The following is a 26,793-nucleotide window of genomic DNA, read 5'->3' as shown; positions in this document are numbered from 1 at the left end:
GCAGACTTTGGGGAAAGAGATCAGTTAGTCCTCTGTGGCTTTCTCGTTTAAGGTTAAGATCTGGCCAGTTGTAGAACTGATAGAAAACTCATTCAGGTCAGTGTTTCTTTTCCCAGTTAGTTCCAGCGTATCTTCCCGTACTTAAGTGAGACAGGGCATATCTAAAGTTGTGATACATAGGGCAGGGTAAGTGAAAACATTTTAGGAACTAACTGCTATGTATTTTCAGTTGGTGGAAGCAAACATGAGCATCTAAGTTTGAAAAGGCACAGCCCAGCATTGGGTCCATTTAGGTCTCTCCAGCCCTTTTCTGGAGCATCCATAAATCTCCACAGCTCCTTGTCCCTGGACATGAGCTCCATCAAGCAGGGTGGCAGCTATAGATGGCTTCTAGGCCCACCATGCCAGCAGCACCAGATGGGGAGGCTGAGAAAAGGTCTTCCATGCTGGGAGTCTGTCAGGCAGATCTAGAAAGGAGGACGATGCTGGCCCTGAGAGTCAGAAGATCTGAGATTTTCCCCCACCATGAAGGCTTGTCTGGCTTGGTTTAGGGACAAATTAGAGAAAATGCATCTGAGGATCCCCCTTCTTCCTTTGGTGGTCTTGAAGAAAGAACTTCCCGACTACTCTGGCCCTCTTGAAGCAGTGATTGGTTGTTGTTCTTTTGTTTTAAAAAAGAATCCTCTCACAAATTAAAAATAGCCCCCCCAAAAGCCATATTAATTTCCTTTATTTATTCTAAAATTTCAATGTGAGGCAGGTTCCCTGGTCACATTTCACCTAGAAATGTATAGATGTATACCAAAAATATAGTGTTGAAGCTTGAATTTTTACTGTTTCTGAGGGAGAAAGCATATGGGATAAAAGGAACATACTGTGCATGAAATGTGAGTAAATAAAGAGTTTTAAGACTTACCACAAAGCTAATCCATACTCATGGGGTGATCTTTAACTTTTAATGAAAATAAAAAAGCACTCATCCAGAATTATCTGGTCCTCCAGTTAACAGCAACCAGGGACAATGAAAGGAGAAATGTAATGGGTTTCAACAAGAGTGCACCCAAGTTTGTGGGTAGCAGTCTGCTCTGGCCCTGGGAGAGAGAAAATGTCTGGTGGATGCAGAGCACAATAAACATATGCAGAACTGTAGAAGTAGTGGCAAAGTCTCAGTAGCATGCCCTACACTCACCCTCACTCGTTGTATTACTCAGTCAATTGAGGTGTCTGAAGAAAAGTACTAGAAAAAAGACTGTTGCAAGAAAGATAACGTGACAAATGGAAAACATCATCAGGTTTTACAAGCTTGTACCAATATTCCAGCCACTCAGCCTACCCAAAGATTCTTGCTTCCTTTTAAAAAAGAACCTCTATTAAGACATCTGACTTCTCAGATGGTCCATGCAAAATATTAATAGAGAGTAGGGCTTTGCCTTTTGAATCTGGCGTACACACCAAGCTTGTGACATACTTGAAGACACCCTGCACATCACATAATTAATTTGATATGGCTTCATTTAGACTGTCTCACACCCAGAGACATGCAGTTGATCAGGTGCTGAATATGCATTATACCAAGAGGAATTGCAGACATGTCACACATCTAGACAGCCTCCAAAGAATAAGTGATGAAAATTGCATGCAAGGTCAGATGGGGGAGCAGTTGGATCATGGGCAGCAATTAGAACATCAAGAGAGGAAACAAAACATTCTTGTTGCAGGTCTCCCGTGTGGTTGCAGTTGATCTGTGAAATTCAGGTCACTTGCCAGGTTTGTGTTGCTACATTAAACAGCATTATAGGAGAAACAACATTGTACTGCACAAGGCTTAAAAATGAAGTTTGTTGCAATACAAAATGACTGTGAGAGCCAAAACTGAAGAAGAAGGACATGTAACCTTTTGAAATAAATATATGATCTTAATTTCTAAATTAGAAGCAAAACTAACTGGGAGAAGAGTTTAAATTTACCTTGCCCCCTCTTTCTGGGAGAAAACCCGACTGTTGATTGAGGGGGCCAGAACCTGGGCCAGAAATGGTCACAGTTAAACCGAGGAGCATTAACTGAACCGGAGTGTATCCAATGGCAATCAGGCAGGAGTGCAGGAATTTAAAACAAAAACTTCCAAAAAGAAAAGAGAAGCCAGCTGTGTCCACTGAGCATGGCATGAAGGGAGAAAGGCTGTGAAACTGGAAGACTCAGAAGAGGGTGTAGCAGTGTGTGCAGGGCTGGGTTTCCGAGGGGACCTGCCGGCAGGATGCTGCCCTCACAGCAGGGAGGGAGAACAGGAGTGTGGGCTCTGTCTGCTCAGTGCAGTTCAGTGGGATCACAAATAATAGATTATAGACATCTGCCTGTTTGATGTGGGTGTGAAATTCTAAATTAGCTAACAAAATGGTGCTTTGTATTAATAACATGCATGCAATTTAGTCTGTAATTTCCCTGAGAGAATGGCAAAGTTAAATAATTAATCATGCCTCAAAACAGGATTATTATAGGGATTAGGAGGAAGAAATATAGCTGCTAAAATTAAAAAAGGAATGTAGAAACAATGCCTCCAGACCATGGCTGTTGTACATAGCATTTTACATGTTAGTTAAACTAGAAACAGCTGAAAATGAGTAATCTTGGATGCATCTATCAACCTCCCTCTTTAGTGAGGAGACTGATCTCTAAAACATTGCACAAAGATCAACTGATGTTGTTTTTAATCAGTCCTGAAGTGTCTGTATCTGGGAAGTTTAGGGCATCTTCTCCTAGGGAAAAGGATGGGCTTTCACATGTTTTTCTTAGCGATGTACCAGGTCAGACTCAATTATTTTTGCTTTGATTTGAGTGGCTCTACTGATCATTTATTGTTTCCTCAGAATAAATGTGCATATTTTCTTTGTGTTAATTTAACCCCTTTGATCTGTGCTATTCACTTGACTATTGACTTAATGTTTAACTTTCAGTATTATTTCATGTATCACTTGATATTAACATGGTTTTTTCCCATATTTCATTGAATCTGAAAACAGTTTTTGAAATTTCTCAAATGGGCCAAAACCAAACAAGATAAATGCAAATCTGAAATGCATCAAAAAAACCTTACAGAACAGGTAGATTTGAAAGCCATAGTGCTCAGGTTATCCAGTCAGTGTGCATACTTCCCTGTTCGGGCCACTTTGTCTTTACTTCTTAGCTCTGTTTACTTCAGAATGACAGATAAATATTCCCTGGTGTCTTGTACTTCCTACAGAGTGGATCATCCACTCAGTACATGTAATTCACCTCCAGTGTTGCAAAGAACAGCAGCAGGAGAAATTTAATTTGCCGTGTATGTCTCTAAAAGGAAAGTATTTTTAAAGGAGAACAAAAGGGAAGACACTGGATTTAGTGAAGGCAGGTACCAGTTAACCCATGGCAGTCTCTTTTGCTCACATTCAGAATCACACCATAGATACTCAAAATTGCTTGAGCTGCTGCATGCATGAATTCCTCAGCAATGACTGAAGTCAGTGGAGGTTTTGCAATTGATTTCAATGTAGCCAAGATCCTATGCTGTTTCCCAGGACTTTTCTTTCCTCCCAGGTGTAAATTTCTAGCATATACAGTTGCCAAAACATTTTTATGCAGGGAGCAGAGTGTCAATAGTGTTGGTTCTGAGTTTTAGATAATAGAATGTTTCTAAAAGAAAAATGTATTTGACTCAGAGCAATGTTAATTCTGAACATACTCATATGAACATATATATTGCAGGTATTTGTATGAAGACCAATTGTTATTCTTCCAAATTGATCTATGTGGCCCAAAACCCAAGAAGAAGAAAGGATCTGCATGGTGCATTGCTGTCTCATTAGCTGTGCTCATGTCCAATTCTGTTTTGAGCATATTTCCCATCTCCTGAGAGCTGTGCTGTGTGGTGGGAGCTCACACGTGTGACCACTGTGTGCTGTGTGCAAGGGCTCTAGCAGGGGCCACTTTCACTCCCAGCCTGTGTCTCAGACACCAAAAAAGAGCAGAGTTTTTACCTACCTTGTGCCAAAGATCATCCAGCCAGCATCAGTGAACTGTACCGGAGGGTGCAGTCTCACATGCAGGTCCATCTACCAGTGGTATGTGCCTGGAAGCGTTTTTCCCCAAGGAGAATGTTTGTGTTACAAACCAGAACAGTGTAAAGGAAGAACTCATTCAGCTGTGACCACCTAAAACGGAACTTTGGTGTGTGCAAGTGATCTCAGCTTCCTCTTTAACTAATGCAGAGAAACAGGAGACAATTCTGCAGCTCACTGTCTAACAGCTGAGAGGAGTCAGCCCCTGGAAGTACCTGTTTTTCACTATGGACTCCAGTAAATGAATATTTGACTTCAGGATTTGAGTGGGCCAAGTAATTTTAATTTCTGTTACTGCACACATTTGAACTACTTTGCAAGGTTGTTCCAGACGGCTCTTTTAATATTCTTTGACAGGTCAGAACACATCCTCTTCAATTATTAATCATATAAGCAAGAAAAGTTTTCCATAAGATGCACTTTAGGAGAAAAGAAGTTTTCCCTTTGGTTGTGTACCATGACAGGCCCAGAGGTGTCATGTCTTAGATCACCTAGTTCAGTTTACAATAATTAAGTCAATATCCTATATTATGACTAAATTTCTCCATCATAATATGACCTGAATTATTCATTTAATTATCCTGGTCCATAAAGACCTGGGTTTGGTATCAGATACATTAATCTCAGAAAACTTTTATTAGTAAAATCAGTTGAAACCAGCAGGAACATTGATTGCTTCACATGTAAAACATATCAACGCTGTGGAGTTTCAAGAGTGTACAAGAATATATGTTAGTAATATTTCCTTTCCAGTATTTTGTTGTAATATATTTAGGCACTTCTATTAGAATTTATAGTTTTAAAATTTAAATTTTTTAATTACTTGAGCTATTTTTCCTGATTTCCATTATTTCCCACCAGTGATATTTTCTGGTCAGTGTCCACATTTCTGCCTCCAGTCCACAAGACTGTAGTGTGTTTTTCCCCTCAAAAAATTGTGTATACTTTCTGGAAAAATCAACCTTCTTATCAATCCTGTTTACAATATGGACATATCTGAAGGTCCCAGTATTAATCAGAAAAGCTGAAATTGATTGGTGACTGTCACAGGTAAATTCAAAGGGGAGAACTACTACATACTCCAGAAGAGAGACATGCAGAAAATTACACCCCTTGATACTGATTGTTTAAAAACAAATCCCAAAAAGCTCGAATGTAATTCAGTCTCCTATTCTGAATGGCTGGTAACAACACTTTCTTAGTTACTCACACCCTGAGCATGATGCCATAAACCAGATCAAAAAGTGTATTTGTAACAAGATCTTAAAACTGACCTGTCAAATCAAGGGAAGAATTGTTTGTTCATTTTATCCCTTTTTGGCAGGAATCACCTGTTTCATTATTGTATGAACACATGTTCAGCCTTTCCATGACCAAGTTCTTTGTTCGAGGTGGAGCCAGTCTGGTTATTGCTGCAATCATTTCTTGCTGCACAATTCCAACTGTTTGCCACAGAGAGACATGGTGGGGGGAGATTCAGCTTGCAGATTTGGACTTTAAAATCTAATTTAGCTTTGCAGCTATTCAGCTGCAATTGATTTTTAGGTGTGTTTGAATAGCCCTTAAGTTTCCGTAACTGCAGTGGTATCTTGGAGAGACGTGAAAACCTAAGTTTAGATATCTTAATGTGGAACCAAATTTCTCGTTGGATACTGCATAGGGCATTGTATGAATAAAAATATCTTGCATGCTATTTGCTTCTTTGGTTCAAGGTCCTATGTCTCAAAGGCCTGGTTCTCAGCAACCACAGAGTACTTTTGAGCAGCTGCTGGTTTTACACCTGGTGCCCATCTTTCCATGTGGGTATGGATGGAAGAGGGAAACTATCTTTGGGATTACACAAATACTTGTGATAACAGACAACCTGGCACCCAGGCTCCTCATGCCTGACAAACCAAAGTTTCAGCTCTATTTCTTTGTTTATTTATTTGTTTTCCAGATCCATTAAGTTCACTATGTAGTTGCAAGTGAGCAGGAATTTTCCCATGTGAGGCTGGAATGGGCTGAGCTGCATAGTAGCTATGACCACAGTGTTCCTCTAAGACTGGAGATTTTAAGCCTGTGCCTTTGGACAGAGACTGGAGTAGCCATTCCTTGATAAAATGAAAGAGAGATGTAGGCAGGGTTCTTTTCCAAAAGACCCAGGAGGAAATAGCTATTGTTACAGACACTGCTCTTGGTTCCTCAATAAACTGAGCATGCTTTTCGGAGGACACCCTTGTTGATATTTGGCCTATGCTTTTTGCTGTCAATAGAGACTCTAAATCACCATTTATTTTTGTGGAAGCTTTGCTGTTGGATTAAGTTTTCCAAAGGGCTTTTCAGTCTTGTGCAAGAAATTAAATTCCAGCACTTTCTTTCCTTCCCAGCTCTGAAAGTTGGATTTCACAGTAACTTGGAGAACTGCATCTGTGGAGCAGGACTCTTTCAAAGGCTTTATTTTTCTGACTCATATTCTGTATAACCTTCTTATCCCTCACAAGGTTTGGCAGAAATGCACATTTTGAATCCTGGCCCAGCATTCCAGGGAGATGGATAATGCAGAAGAGCAATTCCCAAAGAAAATGTGCTAACACGACTGCTGTCAGCACTCAAGACTTTCTTGTAAGGTTCCTGGCATTGATCTCACCAGCTTTTTAATTAAAGACACTGGTCAGTAAGGAAAAAGTTTTGACCACCAGCCAGTCCTGGACTATGGCTTAATGTCAGTGGTTGGAGCAATACACCCTGTAAAACTACAGCAGTGGTAGAAGTGGGCTGAGAAAAAAACCCCCAAACAAATAGCATAGTGTAGCATAGAAGAACTTCCAAACCCTGAAGCACCTTAGATGGTGGTGCAAAAGTCAATAAAGGAATGAGAAATGCTGGATCTGTGTGAAACTGAACCAGAAAATGTCTTTCAAACTTGCTGAAGGGAGCAGTCGAACAATTAATGGGGAAACGTGGGTGGATGGAAAAGACTTCCCATGTCTCTTTTGTATTTTTCTCTATCAAAATGACAAAGGACCATTTGTCTCCAAGGAATAGTAGTTGCAAGCTTGGAATGCATTAAAAAACAATCAGTAATACTGGGATTGGTATATATGTGCAATGTGGTGTTTGTGCTTTAATTCCAGTCTGTTTCCTTATGCTCAAAGTAGCATTCAACTTTAAATGCTTCGTTTGGTTTGTTCCATCACTATGTGAAACCAGGGATAAGTAACATGTTCTTAGAGGCTGGGTTCTACAAAGTGAGCATCACTCCTCCACTTGCAAGTGCCCTTACTCATCTAATTGTACACCTTATTTGAATTTTGCCATCTAATCTAATGAATCAAGTTGTAAACCACTGTATCTTAGAAGATGAAAATGTCAGTTCAAATTTCATTTGAAATTAAATGACAGGACACCTTTTTGCAGTTTTTGTTTACCTTTCCCAGATCCTAATGTGGCCAATTATTCTAAAATGAATTAATCTATCTTGTGTGTTTTACAAAATATATCCTTACTTTACAAGGTAATTTTCATTGCAACACCTGCTTACAGCATGAAGTGAAGCATGCATACCAAGTCATGGAATCCAAGGATCATCCTCTCCAAAGAATGCTCAATGGAAAACCTGGCACTTGATCAGATTAAGTTGTTAGTCCAGTTTTATCCAAATGGCACCAAATACTGTGAGCCTGCTATGGTATTCCTCTGCCTTCTATGCTGCAAGGGTCTGGCCATGTGCAGAGAGGTTGGTGGTCCATGGACTTGTCCAGCCATGGTAGTCACTGTGAGAGAGGCTGGATGGTGTGTGATGGATTCTGGAGAGACAGGAGGAGCTGAGAGCTGGCTGAGGGTCAGGCACTGGAGGCACCATAGGTCTGGACCTCTGAGAGACCTGTTTGCTTATGTGTGTGTGTGCCTGTGTATGTGGTACCAGGGAGCAGGGGGATCCAGGGGCCAGCCATTTGATGGTCTGTGTCCGAGGGGAATCTGTAGTGAGTGTGTGTATGGATATCTGTCAGAGGTACCAGTGGGTGGAGGAGGACTGTGGCCCTCACATATAAGTGTATGTGCAGGTTCCAGCTGCTGAGGTGACCAGGGGTCTAAGTGCCAGCTACTGGATAGGCGTGGGTATCTAAGTAGGGATCTATACTGCATATTTCTGTATACATGCATATGCATGGGGCACTGCAGGACATGCTTTAATGGTGGATTTGGCAGTGCTGACTTACTGGTTGGACTGGATGATATAAGAGTTCTTTTCCAACTTAAATGATTCCATAATTCTATGATGGTATGTGTCTGTGTGTGCACCTTGGGAATACATACTCAGCCTTACTACTGGCAGGACCTGGAGACATGGAGCTGCAGCAGCCTCCCTTCTGCTGGACTACTAGATTTTGGGTAACAACACAGAGTTTGTGTTGTTCATCTTAAACAAGTGAGTTTGCTCAGCCTTATTTCTTGTGCACGGCATCTCTGCACACTGTAGAAGTTTTGGAAAAAGGAGTCAAACATGGAATTTCAGCTTAGAATCACTTCCATAAGAGGAAAAATAAATTATTTGGTAGCCTCACTGCTATGGGCTACTTGCTATCTTCTTATGGCAAAGGAAGAGGATCAGACACCCATGCTGTAGTGAAACAAAATCTTAAACACTACCCGTCCTGTGCTGGAAGCTTTGGGAAGTTAGGGTAAAAGACTCTCTGTGGCCCTTAGAAAGCTAAGTGTCATCTTCAGGTGACAGTCAGGATCTGCTCTGCAGTGAAGACACTTTGGAAATTTGGGGTTTTTTTGTCCTGAAAGCTCCTCAAAATCCATAAGTCGCTATCATTTCAAGTATATTGATCCAGTGCTGACATGTGTTGTTTACAGAGACTGGAGCAGGCACTAACACTAGCAAAGACAGATCCATAGTGCTGCCTCAGCCAGTCTTGTGTGTAACATGTCAGCTGGCACGTGTTATGGCCATGTTGTAAAAACTCACCCACTTCCCTAGGTCTGACGCTCCTTTGCTGAACAATACAATGATTTCTTCCTAGGGAACCTGTTCCTTGGGATTACACAAGGCTTCAGCAAGCACAAACAAATACAAGTGTTGTTACCTTCAGTCTTCATTTTCACAGCTCTGCTCTCATTATGTTTAGTGCTTTCTTTGAGCTGTTTTACTTGTACAGTCAAAAGAAGGATCATTATAGCTGATCGGGCCCTTGTGTAGGTAGTCCAGCATCCATGAGCAAGGGTTTGATTTTAAATTCCAAGGCAAAGTATGCAGTATTTCCAGTATGGATGACTCTGTCAACCAGAAAACATCTTTCTCCTTGAAAGTCACCAAATACTGGCTTACACTGTGAAGTATAAGAGGTGGCTATGCTAGGTTTGGATAGATGCATGTAGATGTACTACACCTATTGGATATTTAATCTAAGTTTGGTTAACACATGCACTAATTTATGAATGGAAATCAGATGAGGATTTTGGAAAACAGCCTGGTTTTACCCACATAATAGCTAAACAAATGGCCAGCAATAGAGTTTTCAGAGATCTTTGTCAGAGAAGCAAAATCTTACAGTGTAACTAGACTTACCAAAGTAATTCTTATTAGTAGCCACACATCCTTTTGTGTTTCACACTCAGAATAAGAGCAGACCAAAAGAAACCTCTCTCAGTCAGGTCTCTCCATTTGTCTTTTCACAACAAAACAGCAATGCCCATGTTTCAAATATCCAACAGTTTTCTCCTTCTCTTCATGGAAACAATTCCTTCCTCCCCCAGAAAAACCTATCAAAAAGCCCCCACTCCCAAACAGAAAGCTAGTACTAAATGATCAATAAAATACACACATAAATGTGTGGCTTATTACATTTTATGCTTCATCCTGAAACCATTATAAAAGTTCTTACAACATTTTGGCAGTAATTTCTAAAAAGCTGCTCTGTATTGGAGAGGGAGCATATGCACCATGTGATATGACATCTGCCGCAGTAAGTAAGCTTTTAATTGAATATTTGAGGAAATAAACATGTAAAACCCATGTAACTTGATGTCAAATAAGTTATTGTTGCCTCAAGGCTTTCTTGATTTTTCCATTTTTATTTTTGGCAGGAAAGTTTGAAATATTGTACATATTGGAGACAGGAGCACTTCACATACAATCGTCCATCAGGACAGAAAACATAACGTTGCATTATTGTTGCTACAGCAGCCCCTCCCAAATCTTGGCAGTTATCAAAGTGGCATTTGGGATCTGAGATTAACGTCTCTGCTCACATCTAAATATATATATTGAGTGCACAGGGGAAGAAAGGGAATTGACACACATTCAATTGACTGCTGTACCAGTACTAACTAGAAACATCTTTCTTACATTAACTCTGTGTTTCTTTTTAGCCCTGTAACCTTTCGCAGCAAGTGGTGTGGTGCTTTCTCTCTCCATTTTTTTTACACATACAGGTGTGCAGCTCAGAAGGGAGCAGTGTCAATCCACCCCTCCCTACCCTCACCATCTTTGAAAGAGGGTATGGATTTGTTTTCCCCTGTGCTGAACACTGGCTTCAGGTGGAACATGTGAACAGAGTGAAAGACCAGCTCCTCAGCAGGGAACACATCCCTCTGAAAAGACCATCCTAGGTCATTTTTCAACTTTTCCATTCACCTGCAGTAGTCAGTTGATTTTTATGTCCTCAGTGAGACACCTGTCAGTGCAGCATATTTCAATCCTGTGGTAGGATAATAAATCTGTTTTTTTCTCAGGCATTCAATATCTGGAGGTCGTGAAGATCTTACAGTCTTGTTTGAGTAGCCTGTGTTGGTGGCACCTGAGAGTCTCCTTGAGCAGTGTGCTCCACACTGGGAGTTCCCTTGACAGGATCAATCTTTCTCTTTGACCCTTCTCCAACTCACTCACAATGATGTCACAATGATGTCAAAAGTGATTATCTGTGCAGCTTCTTCCAGGATGATTTCCTGCATCATCACTGCATTTATATCTGCATGGCAAATCTGCACAGGCCCATTTGAATTAATTTAGTAGGTAAGATTTTTAGAGGTCTGAATGCTTTACTAAAAAATCCCAAGGCTCTTTATTATTTTTAAGCCTACTTCTCACTTTGTATGTGCTATCTTATTCTGCTGTAATTCACTTGGGCAAGGTCTGCTCACTTGGTAGTTCTATAAATTTGATTTCCACAAGCTCAGATGTGACAGGAGTGAAAGCCTGGACCAAGGGAGTTTCCTCTTCACATTAATTATGCCCTTCTGCCATAGACTTTCCTCACCCATATTTAGCATGGATTTCTCTTTTACAAGTCCCTAACACTTACTGATGATGAACCTAACATCTCCTACCTGTTTAAGAGCTATCACAAGCAGATACTCCATTTTTTCACTGAGCTGTGAAATGAGGGCCCTACCAGGCACTCACAGAAAATCAGACTGTGATGGCTCAGTAATAACAGAAGAGACTCACAAGATGTGTCAAGCAGTTAGATCAGCGGAAGGTCAGGCACTGGTTAGAGCTCTCTGGAGCAAGGTCTTAGTCCTGCAGCCAGATCTCAGTATGCTCACAACATGCAGGATCTCCCTGCAAAAGAAAACATAGGGGAACTGTCAGAGCTTCAGGGAGGCTTAACAAGACAACTGACTCCAGTCTGAAAATGAGAAACCTACGCACTATGGTTCCCTCTGTAGTATGTAATTGGTTATGAAATTCCATCTGTTTTGCTTCACTTCGTATTTTCAACTCAGCTGATAAGCTTGTAGCAGGGTCACATGCATGTTCTGGAAAAGCAATTAGGTCTAGAGGATTTGATAAGTGGGTAGGTGGAAAATGGGATGATTACGATGGAGAATGGGTATTTTTAGGATTATAGAATCATAGCACGAAGGGACCTTAAACATCATCTAATTCCAACCCCCTTGCCATGGTCTGGCCTTTTTCTAGGAAAAGGCCATTGGTAGGCTGCTAGGAGTGTCTGTCTTGAGACGGACACCTGAGGTTAGGGATTTAGATACAAATACTGATACTGGGAAAATGAACAGCAGGTTATGCACTCACCATGCCCACTGTTTTAGGTCCCTAATTATTAGGTCTAATTATTTAGGCAGCATCATTATGACTAAAATGGGTTGTAGATTGGGGGGTTTTTGTTTCTTCATAGCAAACTGTGGTGTGAGTTGTCAGTATGTGACACAGGCTAGTACCACCACATGGAGAGGCTGGAGAGATCAAGGGAGAGAGGCAGGAAGGCAGGAAGGCAGGAGGGAAGGCAGGAAGGAGGGAGGGAGGGAAGGAGGGAAGGAGGGAAGGAGGGAAGGAAGGAGGGAAGGAAGGAGGGAAGGAAGGAGGGAAGGAAGGAGGGAAGGAAGGAAGGAAGGAAGGAAGGAAGGAAGGAAGGAAGGAAGGAAGGAAGGAAGGAAGGAAGGAAGGAAGGAAGGAAGGAAGGAAGGAAGGAAGGAAGGAAGGAAGGAAGGAAGGAAGGAAGGAAGGAAGGAAGGAAGGAAGGAAGGAAGGAAGGAAGGAAGGAAGGAAGGAAGGAAGGAAGGAAGGAAGGAAGGAAGGAAGGAAGGAAGGAAGGAAGGAAGGAAGGAAGGAAGGAAGGAAGGAAGGAAGGAAGGAAGGAAGGAAGGAAGGAAGGAAGGAAGGAAGGAAGGAAGGAAGGAAGGAAGGAAGGAAGGAAGGAAGGAAGGAAGGAACATTTATTTCCCTTGTGCTTCTGTTGAGCTGGGAACTCAGAGCTAATGTGTAGGTGGAAATCATACAAGAAAGGACACAATGAACTCAGCCTTCCTGTGGTTCATCTGGGGTCTCATGTGAAATGGGATTGACAACACTGTCAGAAATTTACTTGGAAAGGTGTGCCTTTGGCAGTCTGATAGGTTGCTGCAATACAGATATCTAAATACCAGAGGCACCAGAGGCTGAATCAAAAACAATTGTCACAAGCCTTAAGGTCACTCCTGAGCTGGGTTACTGGAGAGAAAAGAGCAACTTTTTTGATGGCAGAAGTCTGAAAATGAGTTATAAAAATCTATACTGGGAATCATGGTGAGACTTTAAAGGGTAGACTACTCAACTCAGAAGTACTTCTAAATGAAATGAAGAAGAGAAAGCATGAATTTTCCTCAGTTTCACCATTAGCAAACCCGAGATTTTGAATTTGAATTATTTTTTTTAATGGAACCTTTGTGTTGCCTTTCTTCTGGGAGTCCAAGGGTTGAAGATGGCTATGTGGAGTCTTTGTGGACCACCCTGTGTACTGTATCAGTCAGGGACTTGGCAAGCATTTCAAATGCAGGGAAAAAAAAGTCTCAAATATGCTGTTGCATTGTTTAGTCAAGTGTATACTTTGCCAGGTTTATTTGGACCCTCACATCTGTTTATTGAGCTCTACTTCAAAGCAATCTATTTCTGCAGGACACAGTTGGCACTGTCTAAGTGTATTGTCTACTGCAGGGGAGAGAGAAGACATCAGAGTGTTAGTTTGTCATTAAGGGAAGTGCTCAAATTATTTTCTTTAGAAGCAAATACAGATGACGTAGCAGAAGCTGTGAATGTCCTAACCACAAAATAAATAACACAGGCATCTACAGTACTGATAAGATCAAATAGCCTCCCTCTCAAACACACACATTTTCTTGCATCATTCAAGAGGTAATATGCACTCAAACATCCTTATATGCCCTCTGTAGCATGCTGTGGAAGGTTACAGAAGCCTCTGTGTAGCATAAGCAGACAAACAATAGCCTTATCCCTCTTTATTTTCAGGGGCAGTATGAAAAAAAAAAATCTCCTTGCCTGACCCAGTTACAGTTATTTGTCTTTCCAAAAATATTTTCCATATGGAGATCTCCAAGCCTGAGTGCCATCTGTGAGGACTTCTTGGGTTTCGTTTGCAGAGAAGTCTCTGGAGAAAGCCCGAGTGCAAGGCTGGGCTAGGCTGACAAGATTTTTTCAGTGAGAAACAAGAGCTGTTATGTGTGGTGGGTCCTGCTTGCCTGTCATTGTTGAGCTAACAAGTCCTGGTGAAGGCACTTGGTAGTTGTTGTTCCAGCATGGCTTTGCCTTTTCTGCTCTGTCACTCTGTCCATGGTGGAAGGCTTGGCGATGCAGGAATCCTGACATCCTCACACAAACTGGCCCAGCCTCTAAGTGTGCTCTCAGCATCCTTTCCTCTACCTAAGGAGGTGAATTGGTCTCTTCCAAAGGTTCGGGTGCCGTCCCTGAAACACGACAGCTCTGCACCTCTCCTGCTGCCAAGTGGCCTCTCACAAGGCCCATTTGCGGCTGCAATAAATAATAATGAATTCAGATGGACAGAAAGATCACACTGATGTCAAGTAGAATGAAAGGGACCCCAGAAATTTGCTGGGTTTTTTTTTTCCTGTATAATACTGTGGATGCTGGTTTGCACAAATTAAAGCACATTGGGACCAGAAGAGTAATGATTGCACTTAATGAGGGGCAATTGAAAGGTATGAAGTAGTTCTTCCAAACAAGTTCTAATCGAAGCTGGAACCATACATACACTGCGCTCAACAAGCTTTCCTATGAATAATGCACCTAATTACCATCTGCTTTTTTCATAACATGGATAAAAATGTGATCACATATAAAATTCTCACTGTGTTTCCTAGGATACAAGGTGATCCTCATTTTAAACTAGCTTGAAAATGGCAAATGAGCAAACTTAATTTTAATAAAAACAAGGAAACTCACGCATGTGAAATATAATCTGGGCACTTCTGATTTCATGAAGAAGTGTCTGATTTTCATACAAAACCTGCTGAAGAACTTGATAGTATAGCACAAAGAGGCACTTCACACCTGTGGTTTAGACAGTCTTTGTGAAGGATGACAGCGCTTCTCCTAATGGACGGTGTGAGAGCAGTGTGAGAAAGTTTCTAACAAAACAGTAAACCCTACCAAAAGTTGATTTTTCAACAATGTGAGTCAAAAGATGAGCATAAATATCTCTCACAATGCAGCTTTTTCTAATTACCGCCACCTTGCTTTTTATGTAGTGGCAAATACTCTGCTTAGTGAAAACAGAGAAAGCTAAACTTATACTTCTTTTACTTGCACCAGCCTCAGTGTGAAGGGCCTCCTTCATTCTTTTATCAAAGAATAAAGCTGCAAGACACTCTGGTCCTTATTCCATGTCAGACTTGTGCCCTGTGCTGGGTTAAGGAGGTCAACTGGGATTTTATAATTTGAGCTCCAAATCCCTCCAACATTTGCTGTCAAGCATAGCACATACTATCCACTAAAGTATTCCACTTATTTCAGTGATGTCCCTCAGATGAATTGATTGGGATGATGGAGAAATTAAGATGTTGTCTGCTCAGCTTCTCATGTTCAGCAGCATAATCATGATAAATTTATGACATGAGAAACTTTTAGAGGAAATACAGCTTCTCAGTGTTTATGGCCTGTATGCAGCACTAAAGGTTAGCAAGCATCTCAAGACCTGTGTGTTCTCAGTACCTTATCTGGTAACACAGTAGACCAGGAAGAGGTCCAGTGGGGAAGATGTCCACTGGGGTGGATGGGAGTGGCTTCAGACAATACAATCACTTCATTTCATTCCTCTCCATCACCTGAGCCTGACAAACAGCACTAAAAGCAGTTGCCTGACTGCTGATAAGCCCTTTTGACTTCAAACATATCCTAATACAACATTAATTGCAAATACCAAACAAGACATGGTTGGATTAATCTGCTCTCTTCCGCTCTTAATTAGCAGGAAGCCTAACCAAGCCATTCTCACACTGAAACTGCAGCTCTGGATTTGGGGACTTCCAATGCGGCCTTGGGGCAGAGGGGGAGCAATGGGGAAGAAAGAATAAAGTAGTTTCCTTTATATAACTGGAGGGATCTCTATTTTGCAGAGATTAGGAAATGCTCCAAAAGCCACATCTCCTGTTCAGAGACCAGTTTGTTCTGAGGCATCCATGTGATAACTTGCTATTCCTTTAATTCTCTCCATTCCCTGAGGTGGAGAGGGAAGGAGGAAATGACAAGAATGCAGTAGGGCTGTTGGGATTACATGGTCTGCCAAAGGAGCTTGTGCACACAAGGGGCAAAATGGCTCATCAAGGAAGGTGTCTGTGTGTATCTTTCAGGGAGGTGTTGCAGATAATGCAGGATCTGGTAGCATTCCAGCTTCTCCTCTTCCCACATTCTTCAGCCCCGAGAAGCCTGCCCTTCATCAGTCATTCTGGAAGAGGACTGAAAGCTGGACTAATTCACAATGGTGAGCGTTCACCCTGGCTTCCCAGGACACAGTAGTCCTCTTTGCCCCCCTCTGACCCTCCCTACATAAAACCCTGTGAGGCAGGCACAAGATTCATGTGCACACTTCTGTCCTCTTTACAACCACTCCTTTGCCAAGGACTGTGTATTTGTTTTAGTTAAAGAAGCTTGTGACTGAAAACAGCTGCAGACTGAGTGGAAAAATAACACCTAAAAATAGCCCCAGCCTGAGAGCACAATGTGCATTGATTTTACTATGAAGAGTACAAGAGCAGGGAGATGGTGACTAGGCTGGTATGTTCTAATACGCCTCACCCTGCCATATTTAGAGTGCATGTAGTAAGCCAGGCAGCCAAGTTGGTCCATGTAGGTATTTGACTGTTTTGGAAGGGTTCCCAGCAGAGCCACTCCAACTACAACAAATTACTGTCGTATTTTTATAAGCTGACAGTGAGGAAATCACCCCACAATATTACCATGTTCTGCAGAGAACAGAGAATATGTAACTGCTGAATAAGGAAGACAAATATCTCACTGATTGTTGCCACTCAAGGCATTTTCCGAGAATAAATTATCAGGTAGATATTATAATTTCCTCCCATCTGCTGTAGGCTGGGATGTCACCTGAAGCACAGTCCAGTTCTAGTCATGGACTCAAATGCATTAATTTCTCTTGCAGTTTGGCCAGCTTCAGCAAGCTGAGCCCATGCAGCAGTTCAGTAGAAATATCTTGTTCAGATTCATTGCCACAGATAGCATGGGTGTTGATAGAAAGCACAACTCCACCAGAGACATCTTTTTTATGTTATGACCATTATGAATATGTTTTTTAAAAGGCTAACCCAAGTAATGAAGCAAACACTTGTTTCAAAGCTGGAAATGATGTCAGTTCCTGCACTTCTGCTTGATAGGGCCTATAGTTCTACCTTTAACCCTCTATTCTCTTTACGCTTTGAAATGTTACTGGCTTATTAACTGAAAAATGTAGACCCATGTTGAAAAGTGCCCTGTCAGTTTTCAAATTGTTTCTGTGTCAACTACAGGTCTAATAGCACCCTAACTACTAATAGAGGGATCTACTCCCTAGAGAATGTGTCAAGAGGACACCAGGCTCAAAGGATGGGTGTGGGTGAAGAAGTTCAATTCTGGAAACCTTAGTGCTGTTAGACACCTTTAAAATCATGTACTTGTTACATATTTGTCTGCATACTATGGCCAGATTCTCACACCCTTTTAAACAACTAACTAAACTGAACTTCACAGGACTTACTCGGATTTTTGAAAATTTATTTGGTCTTCATGCAAACAGGAAGCTGAGAGAAGCCCAGCACTTCATCTGTGACTGGCAGTGAGGAGGCACTGCTACCCTTTGATGTGAATTGATGCCAGTGGTGATCTTGCTCGAGGGCAGCAGTGGCAGGTGTTGATCTTTTCCAAAGTCAATGTCCTGGTTTGGGCTGAGGTAATTTCCTTCACAGTGGCTGTTGTGGGACAGCAATTTGTATTTGTGCTGAGCTCAGGGTTTATAATATAGAGATGGTTTTGTTATGGCTGAGCAGGGCTTACACAGAGCCAAGGGCTTTTCTGCTTTTTGTACTGCCACGTTGGCAAAGGGCTGGAGATGAATGGGAGATTGGGGTGAAACACAGCCAGGACTGGTGATCTCAGCTGACCAAAGGGATATTCCAGGCCATATGGCATCATGCTCAGGATATATAGAGGGTGGGGAAGAAGGAATAAGGTGAGGATATTTGGAGTGATGTAATTTGTCTTCCTAAGTCACTGTTACATGTGGGGATGGCTGAACACCTGCCTGCCCATGGGAAGTGGTGAATGGATTACTTGTTTTGCTTTGCTTTTGTGTGCAGCTTTTGCTTTCCCTGTTAAACTGTCTTTATCTACCTTAAGCTGTGCCAGGGGAAATTTAGGTTGGATATTAGGAAAAAGTTTTTTACAGAAAGGGTGATAAAGTACTGCAATGGTCTCCCCACCAGGGAGGTGGTGGAGTCACCATCCCTGGATGTGTTTAAAAAAACCTGGATGTGCCACTCAGTGCCATGGTTTAGTTGAGGTGTTAGGGCTGGGTTGGACTCAATGTTCTTGAAGGTCTCTTCCAACCTGGTGATCCTGTGTGGTTCTGTGTGATCCTGTGTGATCTCAACCCACAGGTTTTCTAGCTTTTGCTCTTCCAGTTCTCTCCCTGATCCTGCTGCTGGGGGAGTGAGGGAGCAGCTGCATGGGGCTTGGTGAATGGCTGGGGTTAAACCATGGCAGAAAGATGTGCCCTGGTTTCAACCTGGTGTTGCCTGAACAAGCACCCATAGTTCAACCTTGATTTCACTGCAGATTTTTGAGGGAGAGTGACATCTGAGACCCACACGTGGGAGTTTTGTGTCACTCAGACCTTTTGCAGATACTAAAAGGAGCCTCATACACCAGTGTACAAATCAAGGCCTCACTTCCATACTGCACACTTAGCATCATCACAACCTGACATGTAAATGTGAATGAAAATCCTTATCCAAAACACAATCCAGTTACCTGGAAAAAAACAGTTTGTGTATTTCTGTAAACATTCACAGGCTGTTCACTTTTCTGGCAGTAGTATTTTCATTTTTCTGAGTAAAGAATTCTTGCATATGACATGGCCCAGGGATCTGAGACAAAGTGACCTGACCTGGCTGACTAATTATAGAGGGAAGGAAATTAATTTCTGTTTAGGATATCTGTAATTAATCCATATAGTAATAAATGAATTAGTTGATGTTGGAAAGGTATAAATAATTAATAATTGAGAAATAGGTGCAATATGGTCATAGATTTCCCAGAAGGAGAAGGAAGATAAAGTGCTTGATGTAAATTATTTGCTCAGCTTTACCATTTTGATAAAACATTTTTTTCACTAAGAGCAAAACCAAGTGAAACAGAAATGTCTGCATGGTTAATGAGTCAGACATAAATGATACAGTACTTATTGGACTAGCTGATTTTGAAAGATACACCAAAACCGGCAAAATGTGTGCACACAGCAGATAAAATGAAACCATGTGACAACTTTTGTGCTGTAGGAGAGACAGCTTTAAGCAAAATTGCCAAAAGTAAGTTAAAACTCATACAATACTACAGATAATTCAAGACCTAAGGCTAAAACAAAACAAATCTAAGAGTATTATATGTAGCCAGAAAGTTTTTCTGTATATGATTTGCATGTATGCACATCCCCAGAGTTTCCTACAAGGCTTGTCGATTACTTGAATTTAGAAACTATCACTACAAACATTTTCTGTGAAAATGTCATGAAGCCATTGGGTTCCTGTGCTCCTTGATAATGAAAGTAAGCAGTGGTTTGGGTTTTTATGACAGGACCAAGTCCCTGTAAAAAGGTTAATGAATCTTAGAAACTAACTTGGATCTTAGTGAATCCCAAAGGCATGTAAGTTTCACAGAATGCTAGACTTCTTCTGTTGAGTACATCAGATGAACATCCCCAGGGACACAGCTTCAAAGCTAAGTATCAGGGAAAAAAGTGTCTCCAAGAGTACAGACTCATGAAGCAAATGAGCAATTGTTGTCTGAGCAAGGAGGTGGGAAGACACAAAGATAAAGGGGCAACTTTCAATAACATTAGTGGCAGGTTAGAAAAAGCTTCATCATAACAACTGAATTCAGAGCCCAAGGAAATAAACAGAAACTTCAAATTATGAATGTCCTGATTTTAGGCCAATAATGAATTTTTAAATATGAGAATAAATATATTTCCATGGATTTACCTGCAATACAGTATGAAGTGTTACTTCCACAATGCACTAGGCAACACAATAACCTGAATATTGAGTATCAAAGTTAATCAAATACAGCATGAAATTCCCCTGCTCTGAGCTGTATTTAGAACACAACAATAACCTTGGGAAAGTTATCTTGTCTATGGGAAGTAGATAATTGTTCCAAGTCCATGGTTTCCTATCTCGTTTGTCCCATGCTGCAGAACAAGCCACGGCCTGAGCTAGTGTCTAGAGGGTGCACCCTTGCCACAAATACAGGACAGTCTTTAAAAATGCAAAAGAACTTGGGTGATGGCATTGGAATGTCAAAACACAGCCCTTGGTGGCAGATACACAGTCAGTTTCCTCCAATTCTTTTCCACAAACTAGGGCCTCCAGAAGAAGAGGCGGCCTGTGGGCAGAGTTCCTCACCCAAGCACCCTGAAAACCAACGGGTTCCCTTGATACTTTCAGGCTCTCCTGATCATGGATGCCTGGTCATGCCCTGAACTCACACAGTGCACTGTGGTAGAGCTGTGAGAAACCACTGTGTTCCATCTGGTGTGCAGGTGAAAAAACACCAATTTCAACATCTGATGAAGAGTACTGTTGAAATGAACACCAGCTTGGTCAGCCTGGTTTGATCAAGTAGGAGACAGTGAATTTTTGATGAAGTACTATGTTAATACTTACTGCTCTGACTTACCAAGGCTCAAATTTTCTCATGAAAATTTAGATTTTAAGAAAGCTGAATTTTTTTTTTATTAATTTAGATTTCAGCTCTGCTAATGTCAAGTCTTCTCATTATATCTCCTCTTTTCTTTTACTTTTTCTCAATTTGCCTGCTTTGAGTTTGATTCTATTTGGAATATCGAAATCTTCTTAGCTGGTCAACATCCACTCCATTATCACTGAGCAACATTATACTGATAATACATTTTTGTTCTTCTTATCTACAAAGAAATAGGAAATGAAGTGTTATGTTTATAAATATCAAACCTCTCAAGTGATCTGCCTGATATTGTTTTGTCTTAATTTGCAGAGTTAAATACAAGGGACTTGTAAGGGGTTAAAATGTAAAGCACACCTGAAACTGGAACAAGGGACTTCTCTAGCTATAACAAGAAGTGAGGTTTTAGAGCTGGCTTAAAATAATCCAAAGCCCTGAAGAAGAGTTTTCCCACGATTCTGAGATCCTGGCCATGTGTTCTTGCCCTTTCCTTTGGGTTAGTGCAGCTGATCACAGAGGTTATATTAGCTTTCCACTAAAAGGAGCTGGCACAACTCCCCTTGACTACTCATTCACGTTTTGGCAGACTAGGTAAGGTTAAATGGGTATCTGTCCCAATTAGTTGTCTTGTGCTTTTCTGAACTTGTTTTCATAACAGACATATGCAAAAAGTGTCAGCATTTCCCAGATGTGTGAAAGGATTAATATTTGTAAAGTCATCTATATTTCAGATTTGTTTGGAATTAAACATGCTGTAACAATAAAGTTATTGTTGGTCTTCCTCTGAGCACTCCCATTTTGCTTCACAGCCTAATAGCCACCAGAAAAGACATCTGAAAACTTATTGTATTATTATTTATGATACATACAAAACAAATAGAGAAGAAATGTCACAAAATAATTTAAACATACTCAGCTTTAGCACAGAAAGCAAGATCAAGCTAATTAAATCCGTATTATCACTTTCTGAACAAACCACACACTGTTTTAATGTGTTGTAAATTCAACTCCCATTAAATGAAGACCTGATTGTGCATATATTTGTACGAGAAGAGGGGCTGGAGAGAGAGGAGATGCAAAGATCCTTCCTTCTGGGATTTGTTGGAAGCCCCTCTTGGCTCCAAGAAGCACTGGGGCAGGGACTTGCATGCCTTTGTGCAGTGTCCAAGTGAAAAAATGCAAGAGTAGTAGCACTGCTGTCCCTGTTGTTTCCTAAAAGAGGTCTGGTGAGATGGAGTAGGTGAGAGTTAATTACTGATTTGGCACAAAGCATTCTTCTATGTTCTGCTCTGAATCTCCAAGAGACATATTGGATCAGCTGATCAGATTCCTTTAATAACACAGCTTCCAGGTCTACTCATGCTTATCCTTCTCTGCTTCATAGCCAATGATGGTCATGGCTTGCTTGAGGCCACAGTCTAACACTGTGACTCCAGAAAGAATGTTGTTTTTAATGTCAATCCAATGTTATTTTAAAAGAGAGACAAAGAACTAATGCATTTCCTGGGGTTCCCAACTTTCCTGGATACTGTTCAAGCTGTTTCAGAACTCAAGTGCTTCCTAAAAGCTGTCAGTGAGGTTGTGGCAACACTGCAGTGTCTCAGATGCAGCAGCTATGGAGTTATTTGACAGAAATGTGCTGAAAAATGCCAGCTGGCTAAACTTAAAACATTGCCTTCTAAAGACTTCCATTAATATTTGCCATGGTGACAGCCAGGTATCAATCTTGACCATTTCCTCAAGCATTTGCCCACCTGCTGGGGTTACTGAAAGCTGCTGTGCCCACAGGACTAGACCAGATCTGCCAGACTAATCTAACTTGCATTGAGTGGGGTGTCTGGGCAACTCAAGTCAGAAAGAGCACAACAGATACAGAGATGGCTGAAAAAGAGCTAAGGGAATACCTTAAAAGACTGGTAATTTTTCCAAAAGCATCCCAAGATGGCATCCATAGATAATTTGGAAACAAAGTCAACCATGATATTATGTATTTGCTATAAGCAGCTTACTCATTTATAGACATACTTCCTTTTCCCCAACTATATAATAATACTGGCAGTGCAGAAGAACACCCATTCATATTAGCTGTATGCTTAATGTATTTCTGCAGTCCTGGGCAGACAACTCTTCAAGGCTAAAAATTCAGTTCTTCATTATTAAAAAATACCAGTCCTTGCTATAGAAGTTGATGACTCAGTGAGAATTATAATTATAATCAAAGCATAATAGGCATTTTGAGCCCCTTATAATTGCTGCCAAGAAACTATTTATTCAGCTAAAGAATTAAATCTTTGTTTGTAAGCTCTTTCTTGTTCACAATAGAAATAAAAGTGTGTGACTTGGCTCATGAGCAGATACCAGTCTGGCTATTTTACTCAGAGTGAAAAATAGGCCTTCATGCAGAAAGACTTGGGATACTTAAAACAATTATTTATACATATTTGCCTCTATAAAATCCAGTGTTTAGCTCCAATGATGCTTCTGATTGCTCTTCTCCTTTACTGCATGTTGAAGACTCTGTAATGTACTGTAGGTTCAGTGTTGCACGCATTTCTGGTACAACTCCCAAAGCTAGAAAATAATTTAGGAAAAATTAAATGCTGGATGCCAAGAAATTAATAAATGGTGCAGATGAACTTGATCAATTTTCTTGGTCCCTTACTTAGCTACTGTAATAACAATAAGGCTCCCTGAAAGTACCTGATGATCTTTCTCTGAGAGGAAGGGGAGTGAAAGTGACACACTGAATTCTTCTACTTCTTACAAGCCAATACCTTAAGAAAAAAGACATTTCAGGCAGTGACAATCAATTTACATCAGCAGAAGAAATATTCTGACTTGCTACAGAGTCAACTGATGTCCTTACTTTCTGTCTTCTCTAAACATGTGAGTAAATTCAGCATGCAAAATCTTTTCGTTTTAAGAAAGCTAGGCAGCTTCATGTAGAGTCTATTGGCTGGAAAAGCCAAATTCTTCAAAAGAGCATCACAAAGTAAGTTCTTTTCAACTTAAATAAATATTACGAAGTTATGATGACCACATCGAGCTAAGGCAATGGAGCACCTCAGCAGCTGACCCTTTCCACAATGTCTGCTATACTTATCTGATTAGGTATGAGATTCTGGTTTAACTTGTGTGCTGTTTAGAGTGATTCAGCCTTAAAATCTGTTCTTCTTATTGAGGTAGGAGACCATGGCTTAGAGGATTCTACATGTGATCACATCTTTCTTTGATACTTGTATTTGGATCCCTAACATAAAAATTTTCCTTGTTAGGCATAACTGGGTTAGATACAGTCAAACTGAGTTATATTTGTGCCTATACCATGATGTACACTCGTTGCATTCCTTTCCCCCATCCAAGTTACAGAGCTTTGGCCAGCTGCTAGAAGAAAACAATATTTTGCCCAGGCACTTGTCCGAAATCAAGTGCCTTTTCTTGTGTCTTGTATCATATGTGCTTTGTACAGATCTAACTTATTTCAAGGTAATTTATTTTAAAATAGCCATGCCAACCAAGTGTTTCCATGAGTGAATGAGCATTTGCATTGTATATCCGAGTAAGAGAAAATGGTGGGGAAAAATGCTGATTTAAAGTTATTTCTTATCCCAGTAAAATGAGGGATGCTATAAGGTTGCTTTTTATTTCAAGTTCTCCTGCTGTTTGGGTCAGATTCTGTGTCAAGTCAGTAAGAATTCTCCCTTTAGCTTCAAGAAGATCAAGATTGGAGCAGCCACAGTAGTCTTAATAAATGTAAATCTTATTAGAAATGCCCTCTTTTATAGCAAGTGCCAAGCTGTGCAAAGCTCCAGGCTACATTACCTTACAACATTGACTGAAATGGCAGAAGAATTTACCATCCCCACTAATGAATTTTTTTAATTACTCTTTGCAAACAGGGTGATACCAAGCCTCTAGTGAGAAGAAAATTAATCCTTGAATTGGAATACACGAGTAAGGCTTAAATCATATTTTTAAAAGTCTTTTCTGGTCAGCAGTGTTACTCCTTAAATCAGTCTAGGAAATGACAGATCTTTTTTATCTTATTTTTATCAATCACTGAGTTTTGGGAAAAGAGCTGCTAACACTTGTGGAGGACTTCTGCTTACCCAATACAGGCAACAGCATAGACATCAGAAATTAAAGTTTCCCCACACTATCAACTCTGCTTGTCATCCTATTAGCTAGGGATGCAGAGCCATTCCAAGGGTCTTTTAACGCCACCTTCCCTTGGGCTGTTACTGAGGAATTAAGCTTCCAAGATCCATTACAAGCTTTAATCTTCCTTCTGACCTCAAGAGATGTATCTGTGCAAGTGGGTGCTGGGATTGCAAGCACAGTGAAAGGGCTTGGGCGTGGTTAAACTCTAGGAGCAATGAGCTGGAGATTAGGGGCTCCTTCAGTCTTGGGCCCTGCCTTGTGAGACACTGTGGAGGCAAAATTATCATCAGTGATGATAAATTGGTGATGAACTGGCTCTCCAGACTGATGGTGCACATTCCTTAACAAGTGGCTAGCTGCTGGAAAGATCACAGTGTGCAAATTTTATAGTGGCAGAAAAAATGGTGAGAACTGAGCCAGAGGAGCATGGCCTTCTACTGTACTTCCAACAGATATCTCCTGGGAAATTTGGATAGGCCTTATTCCCTTACAAAGAACAGGTGGCCAGATGGGAGACAGACTTTTTGCTAGGGAGACACAATAAAGAGAGGGTTATAGATAAATGTGAAAGTTAATATGTTTTCATTTTTAACAAAAAAGGCAAGTTAAACAATGCAGGATCATCAAGAATGAGCCTCATTTTTTCCCCCCAAAAGTGAAATTAATTCATACTGTAATTTTTAAAGTTTTAAACTTTTTCTCTGAATTGTCTGGAAATAGAAGTCTATGTGGATGCAAAGTACCTAAATTATTTACAGTCTCATTAGAACAAGAAAGTATCTATTTTCATTTACCTTCTCCTGTGAAAACATTTTGAGGCAACCAAGAAGTCTTTGAACTCTCTAATCTGTTTTCTAAAGAAAATAACATTAATTCAGCTGACTAAATTAAGATAGCACTCATGCATGCAAAAGCAGGAAATGCTCCAGCATGTTACTAAAATATACTGAACATATGACTAAAAGGAACAACCATTACTTAGGTAATTGGTTCAGCCATGACAGGTTCTCAATTTTTTTCCATGCTCCTGTTACATACAGCAGAGTATTTATCTTGTCCAGACCTGAACAATAATCACATACAGCTCATCATTTAAATCACAGCAACCACTAGAACCATAATAAGAGTAACAGAGGCAGAACAATTCTATGGGAAAATATTTTCTCCTCTTTTAGTTTAATAAAAAATATATATCTGAAATAGACTGCATGTCTGCAGAAAGAATGGACATGATACATACACAGGTTCAAAAATTTTATGTTTTGGGTGTTTTATTTGCATCCAGTTGTCAGTTTTTCTCCAATGGCTCCAGATGTTCCTCTTGATCTAAGAATTGCCACACAGAGAGAGGGCAAGGGAAGATCAGAACAGGATCTACTCTGAAAGTCTGGGTTGGCCTCACAGGGCCAGAAGAGTTGCAGCCACCATTTTGAGTAATCCCACATACAAAGACAGTGGCACAGGTTACTGCAAGTAAGGTCTGGTTCTGCTCAGCTGTAGAGCAGGTTTCCATGATGTCATGATGACATTATGAGTCATAAATACTGAGGAAAGGAGGAACAAGAGATGATCAAATGGCCACAAGGATTAGCCAGATTATGAAAAATAACATTAAGTGGAAGTTGAAAGGCCTGCCCAATCATCCTTTAATGCTATTTGCTAGCACATTTCTTTATATCTTGTCCTAGACCCTGTAAGTGCAGTTAAGCAGACAAGATTATGGACTTGGATTTTGCAAGGGCAGAGTCAGTTACTTCTGAAGCCTGCCTTCATTCTGCTCTGAGGGTAAAGAGTTTGTGCTCCCTCCTTTTCCCTCTGTTCATCTCT

Source organism: Melospiza georgiana, chromosome 1 (assembly GCF_028018845.1).
Source record: "Melospiza georgiana isolate bMelGeo1 chromosome 1, bMelGeo1.pri, whole genome shotgun sequence".
Lineage (NCBI taxonomy): Eukaryota > Metazoa > Chordata > Aves > Passeriformes > Passerellidae > Melospiza > Melospiza georgiana.
The sequence above is the reverse complement of the archived record's forward strand: the minus strand, read 5'-3'. Positions refer to the sequence as shown.